Source organism: Cyanistes caeruleus, chromosome 7 (genome assembly GCF_971803275.1).
Source record: "Cyanistes caeruleus chromosome 7, bCyaCae1.hap1.1, whole genome shotgun sequence".
Lineage (NCBI taxonomy): Eukaryota > Metazoa > Chordata > Aves > Passeriformes > Paridae > Cyanistes > Cyanistes caeruleus.
Window position 1 is genome coordinate 23,775,329 of NC_141707.1, and position 27,934 is coordinate 23,803,262.

The 27,934-nt window shown below is 36.1% G+C and overlaps 1 protein-coding gene across 12 annotated transcripts in view; it reads left to right on the plus strand.

The window, feature by feature from the left end:
• Positions 1-27,934, plus strand: part of FIGN (fidgetin, microtubule severing factor) — a 369,233-nt gene that overhangs the window by 75,066 nt on the left and 266,233 nt on the right. For 2 of the 12 annotated variants that reach the window (XR_015288977.1, XR_015288988.1), the window contains one exon: positions 831-4,946. The exons of 4 other annotated variants lie outside the window; for them this stretch is intronic. The gene's annotated coding sequence lies outside the window, so the exon portion shown is untranslated. Of the gene's footprint in view, positions 1-830; positions 4,947-7,222; positions 10,755-16,712; positions 16,843-27,934 lie in introns of those variants that run through there. 6 more of the 12 variants (XR_015288980.1, XR_015288978.1, XR_015288987.1 and 3 more) reach the window with 6 other exon arrangements.

Here is a 27,934-nt window from a genome sequence, read left to right on the forward strand (position 1 = left end):
AGTGACACATAGGAGTGAAGTTTTTGTTATAAATAATAAACAAACTGTTTTTGTTAAGGTCTTTGTTTGATTTGCTCTGTTTGGGTTTTTTTTTGTTAGTTTGCTTTAGGGTTTCTTTGGGGGGGTGGGAAGAGAGGAGATTGCTGTGTGGGTTTTTTTTTTTTTTGTGTTTGTTTTCATTAATTTGGAAAGAAGACTCACAAATTTACTGTTTATTCTTAGAACATTTGACCATACTGTTAATATACTTCTCAAGTGCTTGCTGATTTATTTCAGTTCTCTGTTTAACCTGTCCATGTTTGAATAGACAATTCACACAAAAGTATTACTGAAAAGTATTGATTGTACATAAAACCCACTCTAACATTCTGTGCCATAAGAATTTATAATTATGGACTACTTGCGATATTTTATCTTTCTATCAAAAATGAAATACATTACCGGGCAAGTCGAATTTTGAGAAGTAACAATGATTATTGAATTCTGTCACAGAGAGAAACCTGGATGAAATGAAGAGTTCCTGTTGACTCAAAGATGAATTGAGTCAAAAGTTTCCATTTAGCTTTGTGGGAAACTCTCTGAATTTGTACATCCTGTTACCAGTAGGAAGAGTGCTGTCATTTTAAATTTATGCAAATAGTTTTCTTTCATCTCGATACTGTTGTATCTGGAAAAAAAAAATATAGTGCTGATCTTAGTAGTCAGAAAAAAATATAGAAGAGCCTAAGCCTAAGGAGAATTGACAAAAGGCATTTCTCTAGTGTGTGTTTTATGTTTCTTCATTTCTCTTTTTCTGGTTCCCACTGCCCTTGGTTGGCTTCTTCATTCAGCTGGGGAGCTCTCAGATGGAATTTCTTCAGCTGCAGTGCCCTGCCAGTCAGCACCTGCATGGCTTGAATCACTGTTGCTTATATCATGGAGGAAGAAATCCTTCCATCAGACCTATGAAGCTGTGAGACTAAAATTTATTTTTCCCCTTCCAGTGAAAGCATAGATAATTTTGGGTGTTTTTCTTCTAAACGGAAAAAAAAATAAATTGTAATATGAGACTAGAATTAGAATGAAAAAAATAAGGGGAATTTCTTTCATTACTTGGCAAATTTCAGGGTTCTTAAGAAGTTCTTGTTAAATTTTTTTTTGCTTATAAGCAAATATGAAATTTTTGAGGCAGCTCTGATGCACAGCTGGCAGCTTGCAAAACATATACAATATGGACAGCAAGATAAGGTGAAGGCTCATTAACTTAAGAAACTAATATCAGATGCCTGGAATTTAAGTAGAAAAGCACAGCAATCACATCATTTGAACCTATGCAATATACACAAATATATGCATATATGATATACGATTTATTTATGTATATCTCTGTGTATTCTCATGTATGAATATGAAAGTATTTTAAGCATTGCGTTTTTATAAGTTCTTGCTATGCCTATATTGAAAAACCCTATTTGATGTTTTTCCATACTTGCATTTTTTTTGCTTTTATGTTAAAATTAATTCTTTTTGTCTTGAGGAATAAAGATAGGACCTTTTCCTTGGTGTAGTTCCAATAGGAGATAACTTGATGCTTATAACAGCTTGTCAGTCTGAGAACTGTTAAAATAAGACTGAAAGAAAGAAAAGCTCCATTTACTGTGGAAACCCCTAGTGGGATGAAAACTATAGTTCGTTTCTTTAGATAACAAAAGACACTTCCATGTGCTCCTCACTAGCAACTTTTTTTTTTTACACAAAAGGCAGAATGAGGGGGCAAGCAATACCCTAATTATAACTGCTTTTCCTCAAGAATTTTACCCTACATTTCTTACTCTGGCTTAGCAGGACATCCTGCCCTGTTTCACTTGAGTAATAAGCAATTTGAGTAAAGGGTTAATTTTCCCCGTTTGGATGAGGTGTGCATTGCTGAAAGAGGGACAGCAATATGCAATGCAACTTTGACCTTCTCATTGTTCTATAATGTCATTGGCTGGTTACTCCTGCACGCTTTCACAGCCTCAGCAACTTGTGCTGTGACAAGGAGGGGTCATCAGTGACCAGGCAAACACAGAATTAAAAAAACATTAAAAAAATTACAGGTTACTTTAGACCTCAAAATTGATATATTGTTCTTTTATAAAGACAAAAAAAGGATGTGACATTCACCTGTTTTTATACATTTGTGTTGGGAGAAGGAGCAAAGTCAGCAGGAATTTTAGTGAGTTAGGGGTAGATCTTGCTTTGCAAAAATATAAGTATTTTTTAATATATGTGTGTGTCTATACTGTTATCATTGTTGAAGATGTGTATTTTGTCATCGCCTCCAATGTTATAAAACAGCAGACATCTTGAGTCTGCTGAAATAATTGTCAATATTTCCTGGTGGGAAAAAAGTGGTCTGTTTTGTCACTTTTAACAATCTTTATATCATTAAGTTCTTCAAAATTCTTGCTGCTACTGCTCCTTTTTTTGTTCTCTTTTAATGTTGGTGTCATTGCCATGAAGGGGTAGGATAAAACATACACTAAGATCAAGGTTAGAGGGTGGAGAATTTTGTTCTAACACCTCTGTTCTGAGGATTGAGCAATGATCAGGAAGGGTTTTTCTTAATCTTCTAAAAAGGCCATTATGCGCCAGAGAATGGGTGAGTATGAAGCCAAAAATGCAGCAGTGGAAATAGAAGTAACCCTCCAACTTCACTTTAATAACCGCAGTATGTACAGATATAGGTTTGCCAACATATATATATATGCTCAAGTAATCTGTCACCTCTAATGGCAGAATCTGCAAACATAGAATTTCTGTAGGTGCTTTACATGGAAGGGATTAGAAGAAGATGGTTGATGGCTAAGGAAGGCCTCAAAGGAAGAGGACAGGTTTCTCCTGGTCTCATACTGAAGGACTATGTTCCACTTCTGAAATGTGAATTTTAGTCATCTGTGTTCTTTATGTATTGTTTATTCCACAGTGTCAATAAGAGGAATGCTATCCTGAGTTGCATGTCAGTAAGTGAAAGGGAATCTAATGGTGAAGATCTGAGACAAAACCCCAAGTTCTCCAGTAAGCTGTCTGTAACAAATGCAAATGACATGCACCATAAAGGAAGAGGTGTGCATAGCACACTGTGTACCAGACTAGACCAGTAACCTGTTTTTCCATGAAGTAGCACTTACATGCTACAGTCTTAGGAATAAGAGTGTCCTTTTTCTTTGCAAAGTTCACTGTGGTTCATCACAGCATGAGCTTGTTGTAAACATGCTAGCTTAGTACCAACTACAGAAATCAATTGGAAGAAAACTTTCGGTTGGGGAAAAGTTAAGGAGAATAGCAATGAAGCAATGAAGCACTGTTTGTCTTATTCACAATTTTCCACTCTCAAAATCAAATTATTTTGTAGGAAATATTGCAGGGATTTTCCAAGGTATTTTGGTTACGCCTCTGATACACTTCAGTTTATCTCTCAACTTTGTGGATTTCGTGAAATCCTCATTCTTATGGAAGGTTTCAAGCATGGTTTAGCCTGGATGGCATAAAAAAAGATTGTATCTTGTAAGGAAGATAATTGCTAGGAAGCAATTAAGTTTTATATCCCTTATCTTTTGAAGAGTCTGTTTCTAATATTGTTGTCAAAAAATGTTTCTCTGTGTCTAAAAATCTACACTGGCATCAAGCTAGTCATGGTGTAATACAGAGTCCAAACATACGGTCATTTGAGTTAATTTTGAACAAGTGAGATGAAAAAAAAGTCAGCCACTCCCATCCCTTTGTCAACGTAAATTTTTTTCTGTTTGCTTGATTCAGATTTAATTGTACAAAAAGAAAAATCTTCAGTCATGGTCTCAACTACGTATCCACAAATTACTATTTTTGGGAAGCAACATATTGATGGCATGTAGTTTCATGTGAATCCTTCTTTTAGCAAGTTGGTAATGACATCTTGTGCGACATGTGTTCTGTTTTTCGGTTTATCTGAAGCATTTAGAAGTATGATGCACTGGTACAATATGTGCAAAACTGTATCTAGTAAGGGCTGCACACTAACATCCTTCCAGAAATCAGTGATTCCTTAAGAAGCTGCTAAAAAAGTCTTTACTTCTGAATCTAAGACCCAAAAAATCAACAGCTTTGGACATAGATTCAGAACCATGAGTATTCTCTCTGGTGGTTCTTGCATTCTTAATTTCTACGTTTTACTCTAGTTTCATAAGAGTGAAGGTGTTTCCTATCAAGTCAAAGGTCTTGTAGACTAATGGTTTATGCTATTTATTTTTATGCTAATAGTAATTTGAAATAAGTGTGTTCTCCCACCCTGGAAATGTGCTTGGCACTTTACTTAAAAGATTGAAGGTTGGTTCTTTCTGTATGAAGACTGTAAGATAATAACCATTATGTAAGCAATCAAAATTTAGTTCAGAATAAAATGTGTGTATTTTTAGTTTTAAAAGCAATGCTTAATATATTAAGCTAACTAAAGATACAGTAAATGACTTTGCTTTCATGTTTGATTGTGGAACTGGGAAACTTGACATTCAAGAGTAGTGACAGAAATCTCATCATTTACAAAATTTTCAGTCTTGCAGCCATGTCATGTCAGCAGTTGGGTAATGGTAGCTGCTGTATGGACACCTCTATCATGTAGAATTCCAATATTCCACCACATTGTCCAAGAAAGCTATGCCACTTTTTTTTTTATTATTATTTAAATTTGGACAGGTTTATAAGATAGTCCTTTTTGTACTCCATTAAATCCTGTCTAGAGGGCAACTGTCTTTCATGGGATAAACTGTCTTGCATGCAATTCTTTTTCACTCACGCTAACATACTAAGTTAAAAATGAGTCTGCAATTATTGCGCATTGGTACCTGGTATACCACGTATATGTAGAGTGTCCACATCTGTTCTATTTGAGAGACTTGAAATTATCTATCCCCAGAAAAAATGTATTAAAAATTTTTAACCTTGAATTTTATGCACTTATTGCCCGTTTGATTTGTGATGTTGTGCTTTTTAATGTGAAGATAGTCACAAATTATACAAGTTCTTCCAGTATATATAGATGCTGCTGTTTGCAGTATGAGCTACAAAGCATTTGAAATTATTTTGGCTATTAATGTTACCCACTTGTTAAGATACACCATTATATAGGCTTTTATGCTGAAATTTAATAACCAGCTAAACCATGAATAAGTACTTTGTTTATCAGAAGTGTGTCTACAGATTTGTTTGTGCAAAAACCACCTGAAATTTGGGCCTATGGGATGGAAAAGAGTTTATTTATTTATTTATTTATTTTGCCTATCTTGCTGAGGTACTTTATTGCTTGCCAAATAGCAGTAATAGTTTTTTATCTGAAAATTTGGAGGAGAGTTAAGATTAAATGGGAAAAGGGCAGGAAAATTGAGTTTTGAATAATGAAATACAGGCAGAGAGCACAGTGAAAATTTTGATTTCAATTTTATCCATTTGGTGGTGGCTTGTTTGCTGGAGAAGCACATACCAGAAACCACTGCAAGTTCCCTATAGTTACTATAAGCATGCACACAGTGTATGACCTGCAGAACGTGTTACTCATGATAAAGTACAGATTTTAATGCAAAGTAAATATTGCTATGCTGGGGCACTGCATATTTCTTTTTTGTCATCTGATCATGGCTTTTAATGCAATCCTATGTGTCAGAATTGCAGATAGTTATTGCAATCATGGCTACAATTGCTTTTAAATTTTTTTTTTTAATATGTTCTTCTGTGTGCTCTGCAATTATATTTTGTTTTTTCCCTATTGCTTATAATTCCATAAATTGGGGTAAGTTTTAGACGGTAATTGCTAAACTTCATAATCGTGATATTTTTAGTCTTGGTAAGGAAGAGGGGGGAGAAAGGGAGGATATTTCATACCTCTCAGATCTATTGGTCTATTCTCCAAATGACAGGTTCCTGACTGATCAACTATGCCACCTGCTACTAAAGCTCAGTAATATTAGTCTGTGCAATGGCTTCACTCTCATCTCACACCTCAGAGATCTTGAGCTCAACCCCAGGCATCCCCTGTGTGTTTAAATCAGCTTAACGGCTCATACAGTGTGCTGATTTCCTTGTAGGCCTCTGTTTTCTCAAAAAGTGATCACCTTTTGCCAATGCCCTCAGGATTAAACAGGGCAGTCTGGTTTTCCTTTTCTGCATTGGCTATACCTTTGTAGTCAATAAAAGACTAACTAGAAAAGAATCAGCTGATGAGAGAATCAATCTTCTGGAAGCCTCCCCACAGTTTTCTCATCATTTTTGTGCCGTCTGTCATCTCAGATTGTAAAATGGAAACCAAAACTCAGTATGTGGGAAGACTTTTAGTGCTCCTTGTTAACAAAAACAGTAAGACCAGGGGTTTTGATCTTATGAGTGTATAGGTAAACAGTAAGCTGTAAGTGTGCACTCTTGAAGTAGCTTTTCCATGTTTCTAATGGAGGTCTGCGAAAAATTATCAAAGAAGTATCACAAAGGTCTCATGACATACTGTAGTGTAGATATCCATTCTGAGTAGGTCAGGTTAAATCTGAAGTTCTTCTCTATAACAATACAGGGGTATCTTACAGAACAGCTGTACCATTTATCATGGTATAAAAGCTGTATAAATAGAAAAGGTCTTTAAAATACAAGTGAAGCTTTTTTCCTTTCACTACTTGCTAAGTTAAAACAGTGGTCTGTCTTGATAACTAGTATTATGCAACTAATTTTAAGCTTTTTGAATAATAGCCTACTTCAAGTTGGTTTATAATGACAGATGGACAACTTAAAAAAGAATTGGAGGTTCATCATAATCATAATTCTTTACAGTTCTAAATTTTTTCATTCAAATATATCACAGTAGTTTACAAATATTAATTCAGTGTTATAATCACCCACCCACGAAGCAGGTCAGCATCCTAGTTTTACAGAAGTTCAAAGCAGGGTATCAAAAGGTTAAGAGCTGTGAGGAATTAAGGGGTCTGTTGTTATGCACCATAAGGCTCATGCTGGGGACTCTATTTTTTCCACATCATACTTCAAACTTCATTTGAAATCTGATTTTCTTTCCTGCACTGAAAATCCAGGGACAAGTAACACAGAATGTGAGGGTTATATTAGTGACTGGTTGATAGTCATGCTGGAAGCACTGAGAATAAGGAGTGTTTAACTAGAATCACATGAAGTAGCAAAGGTGACTGAATCACCATCTTCAGCAAGAATTGTCCTGTTTCTCTGTCTGCAGGTGCTCTGGGCATTGCCATACTGTTCTCTACAAAAGGGGAGCTCTCAAGGTTTGCACATTCTGCAAAAAGTCTGTCAAATATCACTTGCTTATGGTGAAGGATTGTGGCAGACCTTGGCTACTCAGTCTCATTTGCTTGACAATCGACAGAGTATCTAATGTGAATGAAAAAGTTTAAATATGTTACCTGTGGCTCTTGTACAAAAATTCAAGTCCAGGTCTCTGTCCCAAAAAGGGGGCTAATTGCCAGAACTGAGATGTATCCCTCTTGCAGTTTTACTTGCCTAAATCCTTGCTAGAAATTAGAAAATTGCTAAGAACAGTAGCATTAAATAGCTTGTCACCAGCTGTACATACTGCAATGCTTTTATATCAAAAATTCAAAGGTGAAGAAATGCGATTTCCATTCTAGGGAATTTAATTTCACCACCTTGAACCAACACCTGAGAAATTCAGAAACAAGGTAAAGAGGTACCTGGCTCTGTTCCTCCCTTAAAAGGGGTCTGGACTATGAAATATTTAGCAGGTATTGGCTCCATTAAAAGCCCAGGAGATATAATTCCAGATCAGAGTTGGCTCCCTATTAAGACATTGTCTGAAAGCTTTCAAACTAACTTTCATTTCAAAGCTATAGAATTATTGATGGGTTAGGTCTCAGTTGTGGATTCCATAAATACAAGGCATCCCTTTGCTTGGGGCATGGTGTCACCAGGGTGAGCATAGCTGTGATGGCTTTTCGTAGCAGTCATGTATTGCTTCATTCCTTGGCAGCTTTAGATGGTCACTCATCATGCAGAGTTGCTTTTAGTTATATTTCAGAGACCTTTGCTAGAAAAATTGTTCTAGAGGACATATCTGTTGAAAGGTTCCCATCTTTAGACAAGCTCTTCAAGCATTATTTAGGTGAGGAATTTTCTTTTTTGACCACTGTTTTTTTCTTACTGCAAGTATTACTTTTAAGTATAGGAGAAACAAGAACTGTAACAATTGCATGTGTTTCAGGGGCTAGCCAACAATATAGCTGGTAGTATCGTGCAGTGAAATTCTTGATCTCAGCCTCTAAAGCAGTTGCTGGATTCATGATGCCTATTCTAATAACAGATATCAAACCCCCTCACACCTGGCAGATATTCAAAATGAGGGTTCCACCAATAAATAAACTTTCCCTTTTAAGTCCTTACTTTTTGTTCTCCTTCAGCATATGTAGAAATTTGTTTTGCAGTCGTATCAGCTAGCTATCTGTCAGGCTGCTCTTTTCATACTCCACCAAATCGAAGTTTCTCAAGGAATTGTTACAGATTTAACTGCTGGCCAAAGAATGTCTTCAGGGCCGCTTCAGGTTCATAGAACTACAATTATACTCTGGAATGCTACCTAGACCATCTCATTTTGAAGTCTGTTTATTGGAGGTTTATGTGATTTTTGTACACATGCTGGGAACTATTTTGATGAATTACTTAGTCCAAAATTTCATCCATTTTTTGAATGTACAGTTTACTTGATCCATGCTCTGGGAACAAATATAATCACATGCTAAATATACCCCATGCAAAGTTTTTCAGCTTGCTTTATCAATTATTTCTAGTCACAGACAAATATTTTGAAGAGGTATTTTAAAACATATCAAGAGGGGCAATACAGTTTATCTAATTTTGTAACCTGTTAACTGGTATACTCCCCTAAACATCAAATCACACTTTACTGGTGTACAAGTAGCATGTTCTTGTATTGAGGAGCCAAATCAGAATCTGTAAAGGAATGTCACAGTATAACTCACATTCCTACTGGAAATATTTTAATTCAGGACTATAGACTGATATTTTTCCTATGGTTTAGTAATCAAATGAACTTTATAAGTTTGTAATGTTCAGATTGCCAATACATGGATGTATCTCCTAACATTGCAAATACTTTTTGGCAATTTGCCATTTATTTCCTTTTACAATATTTCCTAACCTCATATTCTGTGTTTAAATCAAGTCTGACAGAAGTTGGAATAGCCTCTATTTCCAGGATAATTGTCATATGGTGAAAACATAGAGTACTTGATTCATTAAAATAATTGAAAATTGGGCTCTCCACATGGTAGGGAAGAAGGACAGATTTTTCTTAGAGCTGCAGTTACAATGATTGGACCAGAATACCATGAGAAATGTTGTCTGCGTAGATTTGTTCCCAGTCGGTTGAATTTGTTACATTCTTTTTTACCTGTAAAATAAAACACAACAAACCAGAACTGCAAAGCGTAACAGTGGGAGGTGCAAACTGCCCAGATCCATGACCTGTGCCAGTCTGGTTTACCATTCTCAGATGCCAAAATTTAGAAATGAGGAGTGGACTGCGATCATCTACTCACCACTTTTTTTTGTCTGTTTGGAAGTGTTTATAACGCACATCTCTGACTTCTGTATCAAGGTCCTGCCAAAACTTAGAGCGAAAATTTCTTGTCATAATTTTTGCTGTCTGTAATTTGGTTAGTCTTATACAACTTGTTAAATCTAGCTTTTTCCCTGTTGTGCTACACAAAAATGATTTGCTCAGGGCAGAATTCAAGATGAAAAATATTCTCAAATCAAAACCACTTTAGACTTGGTTTTGATTGTCCTAAGGTATTTTCCTGTTGCAATTACATTTTTTTTGATAGTTTGCTGAGAATGTGCTCTCCTTTCACTGCTAATCCAACCTGATGTGCCATGGCATCAAAATCTCCCACAATTCACTCCTTAGAATACTCAGAAGCTAACATCCAATTAAATCTAGTAAAAGTCTTCCATCTCCTGAGCATGAATTTCGTGGAGGATCTAATTTAAAACAGGCTATGGTATAGGTTTATCTTGTCAGGCATCTTTTCTGCATGCAGAGCAGTCTTGTTAAAATGAGCTACCTATATAAGCACAAAAAACCTCCAGGTATATCTCAATTAATTGAAGCTAGGAGAATTGTTCTTTGGCTTCCCAGGAGTCACAAATCATGGCTTTTACTAGCAGGCATTTGCTATAGTGGCTACCATTTTTGTAACCTCATCAGAGAATAGTTGTCCAGGTGTGTTCATTGCCGTCTGTTCATTGGCACAAGGATTGGATTAGGAGTGCAACAAACAACTCATTTCTACACTGGAGGGAAAAAATGAATAATGCTAAGAAACAACTGAATGGATAAGGATTAGCATTTACTCTGTGAAACAGTCAGTCCAGATTGCAGAAATAATGGTGTACCTGTCAATCATTGGCTTAGCTAAAACGTTGCCTGCATCAACATCTGCCAGCGCTGTCACATGGAACCTTTCAGAACATTATGTAAAGAATAGAGATCATTGCTAGAAGTGTCTTTATTTTTTTCTTGTTTGAATATTTCTCACATATAGTAAATATAAAAGGATAAACTGAGCAAATGGAGTGCAATAAGGATGGAGGACAAAATATAAAAAAAAGGCTAGAGAATACAGTGTCTCTATGGCAGAAAATAAGTGATGGATTATGAATTTGTTAAAATAATGTTACTTACAGTTGAAATATATTGAACTGCTTCTGTATCCACGGTAGACAGTTTAAGTTTATGTCAGATTGCATCACTACAGTCTTTGGGAACAAAGCATATTTTTGTGGTCTGTAAAGGAGGTGGGTGTCTTGCACTTTGGTGCCTGCAAACACACTCTCCTTCAGCAGACAGGTAAACTGACCTGTTGCAGGATGAAGTCTTGTGTGCTGAAGTGTGTGGCACTCCTTCTCAGTGCACCTTCATCTACTCTAGTAAGTAACTGTTGGAATTTTTCACAGGAGGTGAAGCAGTAATCAAAAAAAGAGATTCTTGGGCAAAAATTTACTTAATATTTGTTGAGAGATCGCATTTTGCTGAGTTTGAATGAAAATGAAAATGAAAAGACCAATTTTTGACAGTGTCAGGTGATGTCTTGTTTTGGTCTGGAGAAAGCATCTTTTTTTTTTCAAGAATGATTTCAGTTTGGGTTAAAACATCATTTAAAAGACGAGGCAATTATAGCATAAAAAAAAAGCAAAATGAAGCTGTAATTTCAGATTGTTAAAACAAGGAATGTTTTGAGTAGGAAAAGAATTCCTTTTGTTGTATTTTATGCAAAGATGTATTTTTTATATTTCTGATTATTTCATCAGAAACAGTCTGATATAGGGAAAAAAATACTGGAATTTCTGTCAGGATAAGAAAACAGCTTTCTTTCAACTTCTTCCTGCTATAACATGTTCTATTTTGGGGGTGAGTTTCTTTCTAGTTTTGTCACCATTTCCACTGATAAGTGGAAAGACAGATTGTTGCTTCCCCTTTCCTTTCAGAATTAATCCCAAGTATTAATTAAAATATGGTTAACCTTTAAAACAAACTTGTGTCAAATTTCAGAGCTAGAAAAAGCTTCTTAATGTAGAAAAGAAATTTTGTTCTCCAGTTGTTTCTGAAAAGCATTTCTGTCAACAAAAGATGTGAAAATTTCATGCGTGTAGGATGCATGCTAAACTACAAATAATAAGAATGGCAGTTCATGTTCAAAAGTAAAATGAAGAGAGACCTTATCACCATGTTAGGAGCCTTGTCTTTCTGATCCATCTGTCCCCATCACCTCTTGCCCTTGTAGTGACCATATGGGTTAATACAGAGTCAGGGTTGTGATCAGAGATGTGAGAGAAAACTGCTCCCACATCTCTTTCCAGGTTCCTGTACTTCTTCCTCTTTCCTTCTTTGGCTTTCAAGATAGAACAGGTAATAGCAAGATAAATGTGGAAAAACAGTATTTGCACTTACTGTAGTGTAAAATTATTTTTTATTTATTATCTTAAAGTCTTGCTCAGTTTTTTAACACTATCTCTTTTTAGGCCCACTATTTTCCAGCATCTTTTTCTCCTCACTGTTCTTTCTGTTTCTGGTCATTGGGCTACTTTTTATTTAATTAATTTTTTGTTTGTTTGTTTTTGCCTAGAGTAAGGGTACTTTTTCTGGTTTGGTCTTCTTTTGTTTCAACTTCTTTGTTTTCATCTGACATAATTGTGAATAAGGGCTTTTGGCTTTCTTTTCTTGATTTAATTTTTCTTAATCCCCTTGGCTTCATCTAAATTTCTTTTCTTTTCAGCTCTACCTTCTCTTTTTTCCCTCTGGCCTGCACATACCTATTTCGCTTTTACCTGCACTTTTATTATTTTTTTAAAAAAAAAATTGTGGGGTTTTATTTTGTTTTTCTTGTCTCTTTTCCTCTCATTGCTGTGAGTGTCTTTTTGCATAGGTGAAAGGCAGCCTCATCAAACACCTGTTCAGCATCCATGCAGCAGCTTCAGCTCACTTTGGAAAGGACTATGAAAGAGCAGAGAAGAGTTAGGAAAAAGATTATGCCTCAGATGTCCTAAAAGGACTGGGGAGGGGAGAAAAAGAGAAGAATTAAGAAAACAAGAATATGTGGGAGGAGAAGAGAGGAAATCCAGAGTGACTATAGGGAAAGAGAAAAGAAGTAGTGATGAGTATGAGAAAAGTGATGGGAGTCTGGATAAATCCAGCTAGAGAAAACCTTCCAGTAGAAAGTAAGGTAGAAAAATAGAAGCTGTGGATTCCACAACATAATTTTGTTTCTCTCCTTTTCTGTCCTTATTTCAGCCTTCCAATACCTGAAGGGAGCTTACAAGAAAGACTGGGAAAGATTTTTGCAGGGACACATAATAGAACACGGTTGAATGACATTTAAACTCAGAGTAGATTAGTTAAGATATTAAGAAGAAATTCTTTACTGTGAGTGTGTGAGGCACTGTCCAGAGGAGTTATGGATGCTCATTTGTCAAAGTGTTCAAGGCCAGGCTGAATGGGGTGCTGAGCAGTGGTCCAGTGAAAGGTGTTCCCATCGACACCATGGAGGTTTGAACTAGAAGATCTTTAAGGTTCCCCTCAATCCAAGGCATTCTATGATTCTGCTGGATAACATTAACTCAGAGGCAGGGGGACAAAGTACATGGAGGTGATTCACTCAAATTTGACATGCTTTTTTTTTTTTTGGTCTGGCTCTTTGTCTATCAGGGTCTTTTTTTTCCTGCACTCCCTTCTAGAGGAGATCAGTTCTGCAAGGTCATTTGACTGTTCTCAGAATTGCTGAATGGTGCAATGATCTCATAATTATTCAGTGACTGTAGTTACTTCTGAGGTTTTGTTGCTTTGTATCAATTAATTTAAAATGTTATGAAGTACACAATCAAAATACTGGAGAAGGCAGTGAAGCACTAAAAATAACAGAAAATGCAGCAGTATTGTTGAGATGTTTTTACAATTGTTTTCTTCAGCCACGATTTTTTTGTCTCTTTCTTAAAAACTAGATAGAGAACACTTTAGAGACTCAAGGGATGCACAAGAGTCTTCCACTGAAAGTCAAGGGAGCCTTTGAAATTGATCCTTATATGTATAAAACATACTCTGTGTTTTGTATTGTGATAGAAATTGAAATTTATCTGTTTGGTGGAGTAGATCTTATTTATTGCATTAAGACCTAAAATTCACTTGGTCAGAAAACATTTTGGGGCTCTTAGGCAAAAAAAAAAAAGAGAAATTTAACTTTGCATAATTCATATTTTTGTATCATTTAAATTATAGTTGTACTTCAGAGACTCTGTGAAGACACTGAAATTTCACTGTGCTGTGTTTTGTACAAATACTCAGAGCAGTCTTTGACACAGGGAATTTGTTATCCAAATAGGTGAGGTGGACAGGAGAAGCAATGAGTATACATAAGACTAGACTGTTTTCTAAAAAATCAGTCAGTAAATGAATGGTAGAGGAAAAAACATATGATCTGTGTCGTCTTCAATCTAATATCCAGCCCTAGGATCACATCTGTTCTTCCCATGCAGTCATATAGTGTATTTTTCCAACTGCTTGTTGTTTTCCCATCTCTGAAGCCTCAAATTTTTTACACTAATCCACAACACTCTACTCTTTCTGCCTGCAAAGTTGGTTATTGTATTCCTAGTTTCTTAAAGCTTTTGTAGAGCCCTCTACTTGGCATACACTTGTTGATGCTCCTTCAAACCTCCCTAGCACCCACCTTTTGTGTAGGTGGCTTTGCTGTTCATGTGGCTTCCAACACCTGCACCAACAACATTGATTTCAGAGTTGTGGTGACAGAAGAAGCAAAACCTTCTTATGCTAAAACTGAGTATTCAGTCTGTGAGCTGAGAGTCACTGTGATGAACTTACTTCACTGGCAGCGGCTAGAAAATTTATCTTTTTTTTATAGCAAAATGCAAAATACGTTTTTTAATTTTTTTGGTGACTATTAACAATAGAAGAACTAAAGTAGTCTTTTAAGAAAAGCAAAAAACATATATCAGAAACTTGTGGAATACAGTCATTTTTTTAAACTAGAAAAATTAACCCACCAAACCAGAAAAGAAATCCTCCCTTGCCCTGAAAAAAGAAATAAACAATTGTTCAATTAACTTAGTATTGATAAGATTTAAAAGAGCTACATATTAATGCACATCAAAATTTTCAAGAACTTCTCTCTGTTTCCTAGGAATTTATTTATGAGACAACTGGAAATAAAAACACACTCTCAGTACACGTGCAAATATTGTTCTGGTATTACCACATGGCAAATGTTTCAATGCTGCATATACATATAGTGTTTGAGCACATAATATGCTATTTTATGGCTTAGCTACTGTCTAGTGGTCCCCCACGGACAGGATGTCAGATCTATTTATGTATTTCATTAGGTACTGCCCTGTTAGCCTAGTGCTAGCTTGGAAAGAGGATATGCTCCTATGCTGCTGTTATAGAAGGGATGTTTCCATCGTGTAAGCAGAAAGATGCCCTGTGCTTTTGGAAATGATGGCTGTGCACAGTGTTCTCCAAGCCACACACATATACTGGCTTATGTCCATGCCTGTGTGCCTTCGGCCACCAGCTCCTATGCACAGGGAAGCTTTTTCTTCTGAAGAATTTCTTTGTTCTGTTTTTATTTCTGTAAACTTACTAATATTCCCTGAAACTCATAAGCATACACAAACCTGAGCCACTTCACCTGCTGTCAGAGATATGACAAGCTTATTTTCAAGTGTACAGTTCTACAGCTGCTGTACAAAAGATCATATTTATAAAGCCGATCTCTTATCTCAAGGAGTAGCTTCATTATTCTACTTCATTGCCTGATAGCCCCGACTCTGAGAGCTGTGTGAATGGTAACCACAAAGCTGTTCCATTATTTAACTCTAAGCTGCTCTCCATGACTCTCACTGGGTTGATTTCATCATTTTCCTCCATGTAGGATTTTTTAGTTTGTTCATATTTGAAGGAAAAAATAAAGAGATATAGTGAATAAAAAAAAAAACTTGGTAAGGCAAATTTTACCAGTATTGGAGCCCCTGCAAAGCCATTCATTTGGTGCCCTTGATTATGGTAAAGGTGAAAATGGCCACTTTCATTCCTTTTTCCTTAAAGGTGCTTTGTTTTAAGTGAGAGCACAGACAAAAGTCAACACTGGCTTTCAGGTTTGAGCTGTATAGGCTGAAATTCTGACCATTTCATTTTATGTGAAAGTATTTGGAATTCTTTTCATTATTGAGGAAAATAAAATGTTTATGGGATATTTACAGGTAATTACTATTATTTTTACACACATAAATAGTATGCATTTCTGGGTGGCTTGTAGACAGTTTAAATATGGCTATTTCTTTCTGAGTTTAAAATAAGACTTGAACCTAATGTTAAAGTAAGTTCTCATAATGTTAAACTGATTTTGAACAGATTTATGATTTATTGACTTGTTTTTATCTGTTCTATACAACTGCTTATATTTTACATCTTTTACAAATGAACAAATTTTTCAAATTTAGATTTGATATTTACAGATTAAAGCATGAAATTCATGCAGGTTTTTTTTGGAATCTGATGTCTGGTAAATATTATTCGTGTAATCACACAACCTGAATTCCTGTATTTATTGCAGGAGTAAAGGGTTGATAACTTTCCATACTAACAATTCACGATATCAGCAATGATATCTCCTTATCAGCACTGCCCAAGGCAGGCTGGGAACTCCCCAAGTGCTGCAGTATTGGCTGCAGGTCTCCCCCCTTCGCCAGTTTACCCTGGGGTTGCTGCTGTGTTCAGTGGTGCAGTCCTTCCCACATGCCTCTAAGGCAGTGACGAGGCTCAGGACCTCAGCAAATGGCAAAATCCCCTTTCTGGGGAGATGGCAGACCTTCATTAGTAGCTTGTTGTCCAATAGTTGCTAAACACTCATTACTTGATTTACAGTTCAGTTTTATTCCCTCTAACCCTAATGAAGAAGGTTAAAAGCAGCTTTCCAGCCCATGGCACCATTGCTTCCCAGACTTGGCAGCAAGGCTGCTGGAGAGGCAGTACCAGTCCATTTTACAACCTGTAACAACAAAAATACTTATCTGACCGTCAGAAGTTTCACAGCCCGCCTGATGTAGCCCAATGAGCAGGCAGTAAGTGTCGTGAGACAAAGCTCCTTCATTTGCAGGATCAAATCTCACAGGACCGACTGGGATGACGAAAACTAAAAGTACAGTTCCTGCAAAAGGACTAGTGTGGAGGAGAGCCAGGAGGTTTTACTGTGTTAGAGGCATCCATACACAATCAGAGGAAGGCAGGTAGGTGAATAAGGAGTTGGGTGGCACAGCTGCCATGGAGATTTCCCAGGCCAGAGTATCATAGTGCAGTTTGTAAACACAGACCTGGCACAGTAATTCCCTTACATTTGTCAGCCTCCAGGCGTTATTGAAATAATAACAATATGAAAGAATAATATTGGTAGTGGACTGTTTTGGTTTTCTTTCCATATAGCTCCTGTTGAAAACATCTGCCTTCATCTGTAAGATGTAGATTTCAGACTTGTCAGTGAATAATTATTTTTGTGTGTTGTGAATCTCTTGGGATATAAACAGATTTCCTTTGTGTATGCATTAAGTGAACTGAGTTAAGGTGAAAACTTCTTCTGGAAGTTGTTTTGTGGTGTTTATAAAATGCTACTGGGGATTCAAAAGAGTTTGTTAACTCTTATGAATCTTATAGAAAAGATTCATACCATCTTTAAACAAGTGAGGACCCTTTTTTTCCCACTGAACTTCACATATGCTTAAAATTAAGTAAATGCTTAGGTCCTCATAGAAGTGTTGGGGGTGAGATGACAGAAAGGATGCTTTAATCTATTTCAACTGACTACCTAGTCTGAGAAATCATGTTTATTAGAGAAGGCAACGTAAGAGATACTTTTTGTATTTATAATTAAACATAATTTTCTGAAGGCCTAGACATATGCAAAAGATTCTCTTAAGTCTGTAGCTTTCATCCTCTGTGACCTCATTTTGAAGTGGTTGGGTTTTTTACTTGCGATTTTTTTGGGCTTGTTTTGTTTTTTGTTTTTTAAATGCTGATATTTGCCAGTGTGCCTATAACCAGCTGTAACTGGAGAAGGGAATTGAATGGACTGGAATATCTTCTGCTATTAGTGCCCCATAACTGAAAGAATTTTGTCCACCTTGTAACCAGGCTTCAGTGGCATAAGGAATGTCTGCACACCCATGTCTTTCCTCAGATATAAGTGGCTGTGGGTGTTAGGGCCAGTACAATATTGCTTTTACACCTTAAATGACTTTAGGGCACATATTAAGGAAGTTTGTAATAGCTTATTTTTTTTTTTAACTTACTAATTTCTGCGAGCTACAGGAATACTCCTAAACTGGCATAGCAATTTTAGAGCAGGTTATGCTGAAAGGAACTCAATGGCTGCCAAAGGCAGTCACAGACCTTGTAAAAACCAGAGAGTGTGCCAAGCAATCCTTTAGACTCATCGAAAGAATTTAGTGCTCCTGGGAGACTCTCCAGGAGAAGGGCTCAGTGGCAAGCTGTGTTTGGTCTTTTGGAATATAGAAAGAGTTTAATAAAAACTTTTAAAGCTCAATTAAAAACTCTCCTGGTCTGGGGATGTAACATTTGGTAAGTGTGTTATAATTGTCACAAAGGACATGATCCAGCACATGGTTAAGTCAAGGGGGCAATTTTATTGACTACAGCAGGTGTTGGATGAAGCCCAGATTTATGAGTTAACATTGATATTTTTAACAGTGAGTAAAATTTATAACTTTGCGGCCACTTAAAAAAAAAAACTGTGGAAGGTCTTGTTTATTTTTTTGAATAATCTTCAAATTACCTTGGGGTTGTTTCTGCTATGTTTAGGATGATAACGTTAAAGTGGACTTGGATTCTCTCTGATATTGGATACTGGCTTGGAAAATTATTTTTGTTGTAAATGGAGCAGAGGTGTACTCTGAAAGTATTGTTTCAGAGGAAGGTCAGAGGAAGTTTAAAAATTTTCAGGATGCATTCTAAAATTCACTAGAAATATAGTGCTTTCATTATTATTCATTATTTCAATATTATTTATATGAAAATTAATAAAATCTGTACATTTAAGGAGGAACAGTACAGAATTAAACCCTAAAAATTGTTTCCCACTGACCATACTAATATTATATTAATATCTGTCATTGTGTCAAAAATAAATTGTACACTCTTTTCATCTTTCTTGCTACTATACATAGATATCTGTATATCTCTGTGTACTTCTACACACCTACACCTGCTGATTCCTGTATCTAAGAGACCTCTTATAATTACTCACTAGTCCGGAATTAGAAATTGTCACAAAGTAACTCGACTGAATTTCATCAGGCTGTAACTTTACCCCCCCTTTGTTTCTTCTGAGATATTTTTAAGGACTAAGTGCAAAATCTCAGGTAGCCATTTATCACATCCATTTGCTGAACTTTGAAAAATTAAAAGGAAAACTCTCCACTACTGACGGCTTCTAGAAAGCATTGGGATTGTCCTGTTAGACTGATTTCTACAGTTAGAGAACTTAATTAGAGCTGGAAAATGGGTTTATTTCTAAAGATGCGTCCTCACATCTTTCCTGTTAAATTTTTCTGTAAGTACAGTGTTGCACTTCCTGCAATATTTGCATTTGTTTTGCAACAAGACAGGATGTAATGAAGGACTCTGCTCCAATCAACCTCCATTTCTGGCTATAATTTCTCTCCCAGAACTGGCAAATCATAGGAATTCCCTGATCAAAAGCACATTACTTCATTAGAATTTGTCACATGAAAGGAGGCACTTTCACTTTCTGATTATTTGTTATATGTTCTAGTGAGTGATCTGAATTGTACTTTAAAATTAAATTTTTATTGGATGCTAATGAATTATTTATTTATTTTAAAATGTAGTCATCTGCAATCAAATTTTTTCCCTTCATTTTCTATATTTGGAATCTGCTGATAGTTACTGGAAGCTGTTTGGGGATTGGAATACTCAGCACTATTGTATTGTGATCAATAATTAAACTTAGTGCTGACATGTATCTAGTTTATGCAGCAGCCTCTGACAATCCATCTTGCAAAATTAATCTTCTCCAATTTATTTAATAGGAGACTTGAACAATAAAATAATTCGAATGAGTACCAATGCGGGATTATTTCTGGTCAATATTGCTTTATTATAAATTGGGTCCACGTACTCATTAGTAAATTAACTGTCAAACCTGAAAACAGCTTTTTTTTTTTTAAAGGTAATTATTGGTACTGAAGACAAGAAGGTACTTAACCTTGCTGTGCAGTCGTCCTTACCACAGTGTTTTTATTCCAGGCTATAACTACCCATCAAAGCTGCAGAGGGAAAATAATTAGAGATATTAAATGGATGGAATATTAACTATTGAAAAGCTGTGTTCTTTCTGAGCTGTCTAAATTTGTTTGGATTCCCAATCAATGAACTGTGTGTTTCTTTGGAAGTTATTGTTTGGGATGCTTTTTCCCAAATGTTAAGAAATATGGTTAAATCTATGAAAAACAAAGAAACTCAAATTTAAAAAATGGCTGAGAACTCTGAAAGAAAAATCAAAATTATTAGTGCAAATTAAATATTGTATGTAATTAAAAAGAAAGGAAATATAAAGGAAAGCTTAAAGAAATAGAAAGTTGGTAAAATACGTTTTTTTCTTTTTTAAATTAAAATATGCTCTTTAATGAATTTAGTTTAAAACTATTGCCTGCTCTGAAACTGGGCACTTTTCCATTTTTTCAGCTCAGTAGCTTAGTCAGTTTATTCCTGTTTTAGACATTTGATTATGCCCAGTAGAGCATTTATAAGAGATCCACCACGCGAAGCATTTGTACTAAACAGGGTTTAGGATCTGAGAGTTCTGTTTTCAGTGTTGATGAATGACAACCACTTAATTTTTTATAATTATTCCCTAAACCCATTTTGAATCTGTAGGAATCTCCAGAGCCAAATATAAGAGAACAGGTAAAACAGCATTTTTTATTCTATTTTATTTAGTTATTTATTTCAAGTGAAGGGCATCAGAACTTGCTGTGTGGCTGTATAAGCACAGAATTTTCAGGTCCTAATCTATATTTCAGGGCTGGCCAAGAGCTCTCACCACTGTGCACGGTGCAGAGGGGGTGGCAGCCCTCCCTTGGAGCCTTGGGACCACACTGGCTTCTTGGATCCTCCCTTAACCTTGTCCACAGCTGTGCGCTGAGGAGAGGTTTCTTCTCTGCCTGGCCACTTTTTCCCATCTGATAAATAGGAAACTAAATTACTTTGAAATCTCTATGTTGAGATGAAATTTTATTATAATCAGTTGAAAATTTCTGAAGTTTTTTTTCTTCCCCAGGGGAGGTTCAGATTAGATATTAGGAAATTCCCCTTTAACTGAAAGAGTGGTTAGACGTTAGAATAATGGGGAGGAGGAATCACCATCTCTGGAAGTGTTCAGGAGGTGCCTGGATGTGGCACTTGAGGATATTGGTTAGGAGTGATTATGGTGGTGCTGGGTTGATGTTTGGACTAGATGATCTCCCAGCCCCAGTGATTCAGTGATTCTTTTACTTGTTGAACAGAGACCCTCTAACATTTGTTTAAAATACCATTCCAAATAATAAAGCCTTTAATTTACTGTGCGTTTTTAAGAGTGGCTACGCTGCGTGGTATAACTTGAGTAGCAAAAAAGATAGATTTGCTGTGTTACAAATGTGGTAAAAGGTCTAAGAAGCAATTATTTTATCAGATATATTTTATAATTAATATATTTTATTATGCAACTGCTTACTATTATAAAGGAAATAAATATAAATTCTATGCAGATTACTTGTTGAAAAAGCCAAAACTACTTGAGATTTAATTAATATTTTGTTTTATCCATGATAACATGGCAGAAACATGGAATGTATGGAGTATATATATATATATATATATTTCATGCTTAAATATAGTTTTCAGCTGAAGGTAACATTCACTTTCTTAACTTGCCAGTTTTATAGTTCTCTAAAAAAACCTTGACCCAACATCAGCAAAACCACTCACAAAAATACCCTTAAAAAAGCCCAAAGCCTCAAGGCCCTTTTAACTTGAACACTGTTGAAGTTAACTATGAAATAAACTATGATTTTTTTCCCCTGTATTAATTCTGGCCTAAGCAGAATGATGGAGCTTTAGCTGGCAAGGGAGCAAGGGCAAGTGGACTTAGCTACTGCACTGGACCGGATGAACACAGTGTTGTGTGTATACAAAGGAGGGAACAAGATGAATATATAAAAGCATGAAGGGGCCTTCAGTTAGCATGGGGGGGGAAAAATTGCGATATATTAAAGCTGAAGAAGGATGTATGAAAGTGGGTCACTGCACTACTATTCTTACTCCTTCTGTTCTTGTACATGCAAAAGGAAGCAAGATGGTATATATGCAGATGACTATAGAGGGCAAGTGTAAAGGTCAATGTATATAGTTCTGCCCTGGATTTCACAACAGGCCTGGCAATCACACAGTCTGTAGAGGTAAAAATGAGTTTTTCCGCCAACCAACTCTGAAATGAAAAAAGAATCCTTGTGTTTTTTATGGCCCTTGTATTTCTGATACATAAAATACACAGTGGTTTGAGGTAAACTTAAGTGATTTTCAGTTTTTGAGGAGAAGCGCAGAGGCCCTCCATTTGGCTTTCTTTTAGCAATACCGGATGTTTCTTGCAATCACTATATTACTGTCTGTTCCATAAAACTGTCTAATGTTCAGGTAATGTATTCTGTCATTTCAGTATAAATCTACATGTAAATCTACATACAGTGACCCTTTTGACCATTATGATTTTTTCTTTTGTTTGATGGAGATTTATGTAAGATGGCTAGCTTTTTCTAGAATGTCTGGGAGTAATCATGACATGCCTTTACATAGGCATCTAATGCAAGATATTTGTCCACACATGGTGTTGGCAAAGTTGACAGAGATGTGTGTTATAACTATTTTTGTATTCTGTGCCACAGTAGAGCCTGAAAACAGACTTAGTCGGGAGGCAGCTTTTTAGTAGCAATTCATAGAAATAAAATCTGCTCTTAAAGCCATAAAGATGCCACTCTGTGACTATAAGATATCCCTTAGGAGGTCGTTTCAAAGGCGCAAGATGATGCACATGAGTTCTGGGAAATTATTTTTGCTTCCAGCGAAATCAATCAGTGCATGAGAGGGCCCTGAGTGATAGATGGACACTTCCTTTTATTGAGCTAAATAATTTCCTAATAAGGGTTGAGTAAATGCTGCTGTTAACCACAAGAATTGTGTTGATTAAGCACAAGAATAAGAATGCAGTGATTGTACAGCACTAAATGGTTGTTTGGAAATGGGTTGTTGTTTGTTAACAACAAACTATAAATTGTTTAATCCAACAACATTTTTTTTAGAATATGTAAAAAATGCTTTATACCTGAAACATGTCAGTTATCATGAACTTGCTGAGTATCTATTCAGTACTTTCTCTTTTCTATTCCAATCAATAAAATGAAAGTATATCTCGACTCATTAGGTAGTTGACTGTTTACAATTTTCGAAGTTACGATGCAGACTACTCTGAATTACAGGGCTATATATTATTTACAAGTTTATATGGCAGACTGCATTGAAGGATTGCAGAAGCTTGGTTTATTTTAAGTTAAGGGTAAGCATGAGAAATATATCTTAATTGGAATCAGCTATTTTATTTTGCATGTGCATTTTTAAAACTGCCATTCATATCTTTTTTAATAAAGAGTATTTTGGTTTTGAACGAAAGTATTTGAGACTAATTTTTTCTCCACCTTGGCGATGAAGCTAATTTAAAAATATTATTAGTGGTGAATGTGATTTTAGTCAGGAAATCAAGATGTGAATTTTTGAACATGTTTCTCCAAAGGTGCACTTCTCAAATTATTACTGTGAAAGTAATTTATTTCAGCCAAACACTCTTCCCACATATTGTTAACAGGAGTCTGCACTCCAACTCATTTAACAGCTTTTTAATTCAGTAGTTATTCCATTTTAATAGAGCCATTTCTTCATCATTCTGCATTTAGTGATAAATGGTGCCAGGACATATGATAAATTAAACCACAGAGAACTGTGTTAAAGTAATCTAAAGGGTTTAACTTGAAAGGAAGAAGCACCTAGTTTGCTCAGCATAGCTGTCTAAGAATTCCTATAGAGAAAAACACTTCCTCTCAAAGCTAAACTCTGAAATAAATTTGAAAGCAAAGTTTTAAAGTATAACTGCTTTTTAAAGTTCATCCTCATAGTAGCTACCAAGCTGCACAATTGCATAATGGACTCATCAGTCTGAAACACTGTCTCAAAAAGCTACATCATTTTGAAAATGTAATGATATCTATTTAAAAATCTGATAGCAAAAAAATCTCAGTTTCTGGAAGATATGGCCTGAGTGGACAGCAAAACCTACCCCAAAAGTTACATGACCTGTGAAGATTAGTAGTTTTTGGCTTCTGGAATACAAGTACTTTTGGTGGTTTTTTGGATGGTTGAGCTGGTTTGGGATATTTGGTTTGCTTTGGTTTTGTTTTGTTTGGTTTTTTTCCCCCCCACAGGAAAAAAATAGACTAACTTTTACTTTTGCATATTAAAGTGCTGGAGAATTGTGGTGTTGTAATTCATCAGTATGGATCTTCATTTTAAGAGAAAGTTTTCAGTTTCCTTCAGCTCTCATTTGTTCTCCCTGTTTTACAAAAAAATGCACCAGCCATCTATCTACAACTTCCTCGAAAATGAACACATGCACACGCCTTTTAGTTTCCTCCTTGATAAGTTAAGGACTAAAATTTATGTAAAATGATGTAGGAATTAACATATAGGCATATTTTAAAGTAGGTCATTCATTACAATATGCTCAGCATGTGTCAGCTTTCTGCTCTCGGCATTTTTATTACTAAACCTTCTCAATTCTGAGCTCTACTTGATATGGTGGAGGTAAATTTAATGGTAAAAGAGTGTTTAGATAAATGATAATGAGGTATGAAACTCTTTTGAATATGTTTGAATCTGTCTACATACAACTAAAGTAGAGGAATTAAGTAGATTTGTGATGTGGTCTGCGTGAAATAAATTGAAGCTCTTAATCCAGGCTCTAGTGAATTTTTTGGGTGTGTTTTGGGGTTTTTTTTAAGACCTTCTTACTTAAGCAATTTCATCTTGGTAGTATGAAATGGAGTATGCCAAGAATCATCAGTGTGGTGATGTATATCAAGGGGAGGGAGTTAAAGGCTCAAAGTTATAGAAAGATTAGTCCATTTTGTTAATTACATTTACAACTTTTTTGTTTTTTCAACATTTCAACACCTTTGTGAAAGATCCCTTAAATTGGTCCAAGTATTTAATTTTTTGTTGAACAGAAAACAAAACAGACGTGGTCTATGTTTAACTGTGTGTGGTGTGGGTTCTATTACTTAATAGACAGTGTATGTTCAAATAGTGTATTTTTAAACCCTTTCCAAACAAGACCTCTATCCAAATGACTGGTTAGCAAGCTGAGTTTCTAACCAAATTGACTTAGGAAATGAGAGTATTTTTGTGATCAAGGGGGTAAACTGCTGGAAGATTCACTAAGTCTCTTCAGTGGTCTCCTGACAGCTTTGCTGTTTAGAAAAATCAATGAGATAATAGACAAAGACAATTTTTCAGTGCTTTGAAATATTTAGGGAGTGCATTTTTCATTTCAAAACCTGGCGGGGTTTGTTTTGTATTTGGTGGTTGAGAAAAATATAATCACTTCTCTTCAGCTTTGCATTGTATCAAACCTGCCAGTTTGTCATTTGTTAGGAGCAAATAATTCCTTACTATGAAAATAACTAAGAGTGTTCAGTTTAAGAACTTAAACTTTTGATGTTAAGTTGGAGCATACGAATTGTAAAGCTCAGGTTTAATAGTCTCTAAACACACAATTTTGTGGGTGGTCCTGAAATGTGGTATTTCACAGCAGATGATTTCACTTGTAACAAACAATAGTTTTACTGAAGTCAGTAACAAAGCTTTAATTTGAATGCCTATATTGCTTCATATGGGCAAAAAAAGGTAATTTTTGCTCTATTTCCTTTTAAAATTATTATAAAAAGTTTCTACTGTAGATGTTTTTCCAGCAGTGGTGTTCTGGGATTACATAGTTTTATTTTAAATGAAGGCCAGAAAGGACAGGTGCTTTCTTGTTAACCTGGATTTTGGTCTAAAATTATGTTTCTGAATTGTTAGTCCTGTTTGAAAAATGCTCTCTCTAACAGATCAAGTTCTCTGATTTTAAAATCCACCAACATTATATTCAATCCCTGTATAATGCTGTCAAAAGTTCAAGAAGTGCAATGCTAAAAATGCATTTGATTTCTAAATTCTATAGTAAAACAAAAGGAATTCCCTGGCATATGTGAGAACATAGGAGCAGCTGTACTGTGTTAGCCACAAAGATCTATGTGCCTCAGTATCTTTCATCAGTCTCCAGAGCTGGCTATGTGAGCATATTTAGACAAGGGGATATCACAAACATTAACAGTAGGGATGTGTGAAATCCACATTAATGCCTAGCTGCCAGTGTTGGAGAACACTCTATTTGCATCTCAGGGTAATCGGCTGGAAATCTGCCTTGTGGAAAAGGACCTGGAGCTGCTGGTTGACAGTGGCTGAACATGAGCCAGCTGTGCCCAGGTGGCCAAGAAGGCCAATGGCATCCTGGCCTGTGTCAGCAATGGTGTGATCAGCAGGAGCAGGGCAATAGTTGCTTCCCTAGTGAGGCCACACCTCGAGTGTCCAAATCTGGACACCTCACTGCAAGAAAGACATTCAGGTGCTGAAGTGTGTCCAGAAAAGAGCAGCAGAGCTGGGGAAGGGTCTGGAGGACAAAATGTGTGAGGTGTGGATGAGGGAGCTGGGGTTGTCTGGAGAAAAGAGGACTTAGAGGGACCTTACTGTTCTCTACAACCATCTGTAAGGAGGTTATGGCCTGGCAGGGGTTGTTCTCTTTTCCCAAGTAAAAAGAAATAGGACAAGAGTAAATGGAAAGTTCAAAGTTGTGCCAAGGGAGGCTTAATTGGATGTTTGGAAAAATCTCTTCATGGAAATGTTTGTCAAGCACTGGAACAGACTGTCCAGGACAGTGTCTCTCACCATCCTGGGAAGTATTTAAAAGACTTTGTAGGTGTGGCACTTAAGGACACAGTTTAGTGGTGGACCTGTCAGTGTTAGCTTAGTGGCTGGGCTTGACGACTGTAGAAGTCTTTTACAGCCTTAATGACTGTATGGTCCTATGGAGCATTGGATAAAACTGAGATGTTGAAAAGACTCCTCTTTGCAGGGGAGGAAACTTAGAGAAGGATCCAATATTTGGTTTTAGAACAGCTAGCATTCTCTCTTAGGTTTGTTTAAGGTAATAATGTGTTTTTAGGAGTCAAAAGGTGCTGTTTTGTTAGCACTTTGTGAACAAATTTTGCTGGTCTTAATCCCTGTAGTTATGGGAGGGATAACTAAGAAAATTTGGATAAGGAAGCTGAGGGTAGTAATCCTAACCTCAAAATTGTTTTTCCTGAAGAATATGAACATAAAAGACTTTTACTTTTTTTTAACATGTCAATCCTTAAATTGTTCCCCTTTTAAGAATGAGGAGTTCTTGGTCCCTAGTGCTTTCCATCTAGATATCTACCATCAGCAATTAAGTGAATATGAAATGTAATTTATTCTATGGTTTGTATTACATAGTGCATGGCAAAATTGTTATTGTGTGCTCATGCTTTTGAATTGCATTGAATTCAGAATTCAAGCATTTTATCCCATTTAATTATATTTTTCCCAAAAGAGTACTAAGGGCCTTAAAACTTTTCCAAAGTTGGGATATTTTCTGACAAATTGAGGGCAGAAAACCCTCATGGAGCTACCATACTACTTTAAATGGACAGTCACACCACAATATACTTGTCCAATATTTCTTTTTGTATATTGCTTATTACAATGACTGGACTTGGTGGGTTATTTCACTAAGGGCAGCAATGCAAGCAAACTCTACCTAAACTCTTTTAGTGTCCAATCCCCCCCCAGCATAAGTTCATAACCCCTTGTACTTCTATTTAACACAAGCTCAGATAGCCTGCAGCATCTCTCCTTTCTGTTCCCTTCAGGATTGTGTGTACCTTATAGAGCTTCTTCATAACCACCTTCACTTTTGAAAAAAACCACAAAATTTCCCTTAGCTTTATAAATAATCAAGCTTTCCACGTCCCAGTCTTACCATGTAGTTACTCTCATTCGTCGTATACTCAGCAACTCTAAACTATTCTTTCTTTTTTGACATGATGATTTACTGGTGCGATCCCAGTGGCTGAAATGCTTGCT